This window comes from Triticum dicoccoides, chromosome 2A, assembly GCF_002162155.2.
Source record: "Triticum dicoccoides isolate Atlit2015 ecotype Zavitan chromosome 2A, WEW_v2.0, whole genome shotgun sequence".
In the NCBI taxonomy this organism is placed as follows: Eukaryota; Viridiplantae; Streptophyta; class Magnoliopsida; order Poales; family Poaceae; genus Triticum; species Triticum dicoccoides.
Window position 1 is genome coordinate 128,195,749 of NC_041382.1, and position 6,745 is coordinate 128,202,493.

Below are 6,745 nucleotides of genomic sequence, written 5' to 3' on the forward strand. Positions count from 1 at the left end.
CAAAGTTTGCGTATCAAGAGCTCTGGCCTTCCATTGAAATGGGATTTATTGCTGAGAAACCCCTCGGAAATGACAAAAAGTAATTATCCTTTCACGAGCAGCGTCACTTTTTGCAGCGACATTTTGGGAGTGAAGCAAGATTTTTGCGCAGGCCGGTTGTATCAGCTTGATAAGATGACTGGACGAAAATATCATTTGTCAAAGGAAATGATGTTTGCGGTGTCTTTCTATATGCCTTCTTTTCAATTGAGAATATCAAAGCTTGCATATCATTTTCATTGATAGAGCGATTTGGCCTTCCAATGAAATGGGATTTATGGCGCGTATATATTGTTTTGAATAAGTGAAATACTGAAATCCCCCAGTGAGCTGCTAGATGACGAGTGCTTACAGTGGGTTTCCCAAAGATGCGCTGAACTCGCTTTCCCCTTTCTAGTTTCCTTTTGAACCTTTGGTGAAAACGTATGTATTTCCATTATGAAAAGTAATGGAAAAGGATTATGCCTGGTTCAAAAAAAAAAGTGAAATACTGAAATCAAGAATGAATCCTTGTATTCAAATACCGAAAGCTTAACAATACTACAAACGAAGATTTGGGGCAAAGGGTCATTCAGAAGTTTTATACTGTATCAGGAAGATGGCCACTTGAGCTGATGCGTGTCCTTGCGGGAGAAAGTGGTATGTATGCGCAATGACACGTTGAAGAGGTGAGTGGAAGATGTTGCGGTCACTTCTTTTGTGGTGTTGCGCGTCGTGGCTCCCATGCCATGCCGCCGGGAACGTTGCCGTCCGTGCGGTCGCTTTTGCTGATTGGCAATCAATTATACTGATACAGTTGCTCGCATGCGTGTGCAGAGTGCTCCTTCATTTTTTCCGCGAAACTACTTCACAGCCGATGCGAAATGGACGATTCATGGACGATTGATGATCAAATGGCCGTGCTGGACTTCATTCAATATTTTGATGGTTGGATGTGTAGAATCGTGCAGCAGTCGTGCATGGGTGTCGTTTGTGTAGCACTACTGTTTTTTCCGGCTGGTTTCATCATGGCCACAGTACGTAGTAACTTCCAATTCCCTGCCGTTCTCCTTGGAAAGAGGTCCAAAGGGATCCAAAGATGCTTCAGGAACAGGCACTAATTTTGATGCAGTCAGTTTTTCGAGTTGTTTATGACGCAGAAACTTCACATGAAATCAAATAATTCGTTATCTTTCTTTTCTTTTGCAGGGATGGAATGGAACCATTTGTTTGCTCTGACTTTTCCGTAAAAGTAGGCGCATGTTGTTCTCAGCGTGATTGCACCGTGCCATGATGATGGAGCATGATTACAGTATCCTTCCCGAGCATCGCTTTTCTTCCTTTTCAACATTTTTTTATCCTCGCCTTTCTTTTACATGAATATTCGCCTTTTCTGTCCAAGTGTCTAGCGTCCAGTGCTATCCGGTTAGGCGAATAATTTGGCTGCTGACCGCAGCTTCTCCGTGACATCGGGCGTCGTAACAGGTGGCCAAACCCGTCCGATTAGCATGTCACAAAACACTACGCTGCGCCCATAACCTCGTCGTTTTCGCGAGCTGTTTTCGAGCTGAGACGGACGGCTTCTCGTCGCATCGGTCAGTAATACGTACTGTAGGTACCAAGTGCATTACTATGTGGCAACTAAACAAACGTGTAACTGTCTCTGCTGGCCGACATGCGTATAGTTTAGCAGCAACGTGGACGTTTTTTACGTTATGCAGCACTGTTCTTCGGAGTGGCTACGTCTGCCGAGAAAAAGAAGAGGCGGTGCTAGAGATTTCATTTCGCTCCTGGCGGTGGTGGCATAGTAGTATTATTTAGTTCTCTATATGCTTCGTCAGCAAGTTCAAGTTGGTTGCTTAACCGAATGGTCGGGGAATCGGCTGTTTGACGTCGCCTGCGCGATTTGGTTGCACCTGACCTGTTAATTGTTCGGGCAGGCCAACGAACTGCGGCGCTGAAGCAAAGGAAAAATAACAGGGCCCGTCCAACTCAACTCCGATTGTTGGGTGTACCTCCGGACTGTGATCCTGGATGGCTTGTGCGTGATCCTAACCACCCTCGCCTTGGCTTTGGGACAGAGTGGTCGGAGAAGTTTGTTTGTTGTAGCAGACGAGGGGGAAGAAGAATGACCAAGTTAGACCACCAACCAACCAAGAACCACACTGACGCCAAGAACAGTGAAGGAAAGCGAAAGCAGTCTGCTTCGTGCCAATCTCTCTCTAGGAGACTAGGACTGTACCCACACAGAGACAGAGGTGGGCATGAGCAGTTAATTCGGTTAGCCAACTCCAGGGTCAAGGAGCAACTAACGGGTGAAGAAGGCCGGCGACTGCGTACCAAATCGCACGCCCTTTTTCAGTGGTTGCGCCGAGACGACGGGTCATGTTGATTCAAGAGTGCCCAAACACTCCCGTAAAAAAAACGAGTGCCCGAACACCGGTGCCACAATCCACCAAAAGTCTTGTGTGTCTGTGCCGCGCACTGTTTCTTTTGGAGAGGAGGTCACGGCGAGCTTCGTTTTGCATGCGGATATATAAAGTAGAAATGGAAAGAAAGAACGGCTGATCGGATGGCCGAGTTGGTCTAAGGCGCCAGATTAAGGCTCTGGTCCGAAAGGGCGTGGGTTCAAATCCCACTCCGGTCAATTTCTTTTTTGACGTTTTTCAGCCAAAAAAAAAGAGAGATCCAGGTGCTAAAAAACCCATGTCGATGCAAGAGTAAAAAATAAACTCATTATAACTTTTCTCTAAAAAATTTGTTTAACCCATAATCATTTATACGAATCACCTGTTTTGGCTAACTAATATTTAAAAATTATTTTTGATTTTATTCAACTAACTCTCATGAATCTCCTTTAATGTTTTTTTCTCAACATGATTTTTGGTATCCCCTAAAAAACATGATTTTTGGTATCCCCTAAAAAACATGATTTTTGGTGCGATGCACTGTTTGTACGAAGACCATGGATTTCGCTCCAAATCATCTAAAAGAATATAGAAGTTCAACTCACAAAAATGAACCAAGAATGAGCCAACATGTATTTGGCGCAAAATCGATAAGAGAACCAAATGCTAAGGGCATGTACAGTGGTTAATAAGACAATGCTATATTAAACATTGTATGCAATTTAGAGATGGCAATAAAATAATGTCTACAATGCTATATTAAGGACAGCGCTTGTTTCCAGGGAATTAATCACGATGCCTTGGTACCTGCGATTTGGTTGGGGGGCCTAATAAACCCGAACGGAGGGAGTATCTCTTAGCTTCATCTTTAATAATTAGCAATTCCTAAAAGGTGGTGAGACATATGCGCTAAGAGGTCATCTTTTCTTTGAGAGGCTAAAAGATCATCTCTTAAATAAGACAAGACAAGTCTTTTCTTATGATTTCTCTCTCCCTCATCTCAGTATTATCATGTGTCTCACTCGTAAGATAGTATCATTGTACATGCCCTAAGAAGTGCCCTGAGTGTCAGGGTGACTCTGCCTAGAGGGGAGCAAAAAAGAAACTCAGTAAAAAAAAAATCCACGAAAAGCTTGTGATCTGTTCATCTCCAATCAAGGTTACAACTGCTCTGCATATCATACTGTACGGAATTTGGCTTAGCGGATAATTATTCATACAAATCACCCGAGTTTCGGGTTGTTTGGATAACGAATATTTAGGGAACTTGTTTCGCTAGAATTTGTTTAGCAGCATAATGAACTAGCATCTTGTTTGGTTTTATCTAACTATAACTCGAGGATATTTAATACTAGTTCCAAACTCAAAGGTCAAGTTTTACAACTAATCATGGTTACATACAACAAGTTTAAAAGAAATTCCAACTCCAAGTAAGATTTTGTATGACGTGTTCTTGATAGATTTATGCTCAAAACTGGTTTTTCCAAAAGATCATATTAATACAAGTTCTGTTAAAACCAATTACTATTGCTCTCTATTAAAAAAACTAAACACTACAAGAATTATCAAAACAACGCCCCATAGTGAGCCCACAGGGGCGCAATTATGGACAGCTCGTTGTTCTTGCTCTCCCAAACAGCTAATAAGCTCCCTCAAGTTAGGACTTTGTGCAAATTATAAAATAAAATAAATAGCAGCACTGAATGGCAGACTAAAAAAAATACTCCCTCCGTCACAGTTTAGAAGGCACAGTTAAATTTGCGTGCGTTTCCACAATAGACAAGGTTTAGGGCGCATTGCATTTTTATACTATCTATATATTTAATAGTGTATGAGTTTTGAATGATAGCAAAGCATCAATCTTAGCCGTTGGTTTCCTATATCTAACGGTTGGGACTTGAAGGATTCGCAATGAACAGTATCCGCGGCTGCTTCTAATGGGTTCTGGAACCATCGCCTCACACTTCCAGGTTTCCTTGCCAAGTATGGGGTGGGAGTAGAAATAAAAGTAAATAATTTATGGGGTCCATCACGTACTGTACATCTTTATTTCCTTTCTTTGGAAATTTCTAGATGCCTCTAGACCACAGGAGTTGTAACATAACAATTACAAATTTTCTGTTAATTCATTTCTGCATGTGTACATCGACAATATTTCTTTTGCTCTGAATTCGTTGCAAAATATTATATACCTTTTTTTCTTTACTAGAATCATCGGGATAGTATTGTTAAGACGTGCATTGCACGTGTATACATACTAGTATTTCTAGCAGCTAATTAGTACTCCGATATATTATTTCTATATGCATGCGTAGTGTGAATGCTATTTTTTAGCCAATCTCACAACCAATAGATAATCATCTAGGTCCCAGAGAATTTCCAAGCGTGCCTTCTAAACCGTGACGGAGGAAGTACTTCTAACTCCCCTCAAGTAAAGGCTTCGAACAAGACAAACAACATCAGCAAACGTCATTACTTCCAATAGAATATGTTCTGCAGATTGTGCTCATCAGACTGGCTAGAAGGGTAAAAAAAAACACAATAGAATTACAGCCACTATAAAGACTGTGCTCTAATTTTTTTTCGAACCGGCCTCAGCATCAAGCGATGCACACGGCCAAATGCTCTATTGTATTATTTTTTTGCATGAAAATGCTTTATTGTGTTTTATGGCCAAAATTTGACACGAAATACAAAGGGAACCAATAAATCAGGACGAAGGTACTAAAAAACTGGCTTAGCCGACAACCATTCATACGAATCACCCGAGTGACAGGGTTGTTTTGATAACGAATATTTAGGGAACCATTTTGTTTGGATTGGTTTATCAGCGTAACAAACACATCTTGTTTGGTTTCATCTAACTAATTCGAGGATATCTAACACTAATTCCTGAAATCTTAAAAGTCAAGTTTTGGGGAATATACTAGCATTTGTTATTCAATAAACACAAGTGTGCTATCATCAACAACCTTATTCCTACGTATTAGGCAGATGCGTTTTCTCTTTGTACCCCCATGTGTGCAAATACAACCAATCATACTTAACCTACAACAAGTTTAAGTCGTTCCGAGTCCAAGCAAGATTTTTGTAAATGCATTCCTGCCATATTTGTTTTTAAAATTGTTTTTTTTCATATAATCATATCAGTATTTTTTTGTTAAAACTGATTGTTATTACTCTTCATCAAAACAACCACTATATGCATTACAAACACAGTGCCCCATGGTGAGCCAATAGGGGCGCAATTACAGACGGTTGGAGGAGATGCTTAGTCGTATGTCCCTAAGTTCGCCTTTGGACGAACCTCTAAAACATATATAATGCGTACATGCATACATGTAATAAATATATTTAGATCATTTAAACATGATTGGTGTCCAATCAAACCTACTTACCTTTTATATTGGGTCACTTTGAGATGAGGAAATTCTGCCGCAATTCTCATCCCGATGTTCTTAACCAACTTCTGATCATGCCAAAAATAAGACACCAAACATGAGGTGAGTTATCTTAATACAGTAAGGAGGAAATAATAATGAAAATTGAGGTTCAGTTTTACCTTATTGCAAACATTCGGTAGTGCACCGAAACACAGAACTTGTGTTTTTCACGGTAGCATCTTTGATCTCTCTGACAACCTCTTTGACACACTATGTGTCTTGTTGTGCAAGTAATAAATCATATGTGATAATAGGGTACGTGATTCAGACAGACTTAAGCATCGCTATGGTTGAGAAGGTCTCATCGTAGTCAACTCCTTGAACTTGTCGAAAACCTTTTGCAACAAGTCGAGCTTTGTAGACAGTAACATTACCGTCAACATCAGTCTTCTTCTTCTTGAAAATCCATTTATTCTCTATGGCTTGCCGATCACCGGACAAGTCAACCAAAGTCCACACTTTGTTCTCATACATGGATCCCATCTCAGATTTCATGGCCTCAAGCCATTTAGTGGAATCTGGGCTCATCATCGCTTCCTCATAGTTCGTAGGTTCGTCATGGTCAAGTAACATGACCTCCAGAACAAGATTACCGTACCACTCTGGTGCGGACCGTACTCTGGTTGACCTACGAGGTTTGGTAGTAACTTGATCTGAAGTTTCATGATCATCATCATTAGCTTCCTCACTGATTGGTGTAGGAATCACTGGAACTGATTTATGTGATGAACTACTTTCCAATTCGGGAGAAGGTATAATTACCTCATCAAGTTCTACTTTCCTCAGATTCATTTCTTTCGAGAGAAACTCCTTCTCTAGAAAGGATCCATTCTTAGCAACGAATATCTTGCCTTAGGATCTATGATAGAAGGTGTA

General features: G+C 40.8%; 1 non-coding gene across 1 annotated transcript; it reads left to right on the forward strand.

Moving 5' to 3' along the window:
• The first annotated feature begins 2,584 nt into the window (after positions 1 to 2,584).
• On the forward strand, positions 2,585 to 2,665 carry TRNAL-AAG. The gene has a single exon. It is a non-coding gene; the product is annotated as a tRNA-Leu (tRNA).
• Positions 2,666 to 6,745: the final 4,080 nt, after the last annotated feature.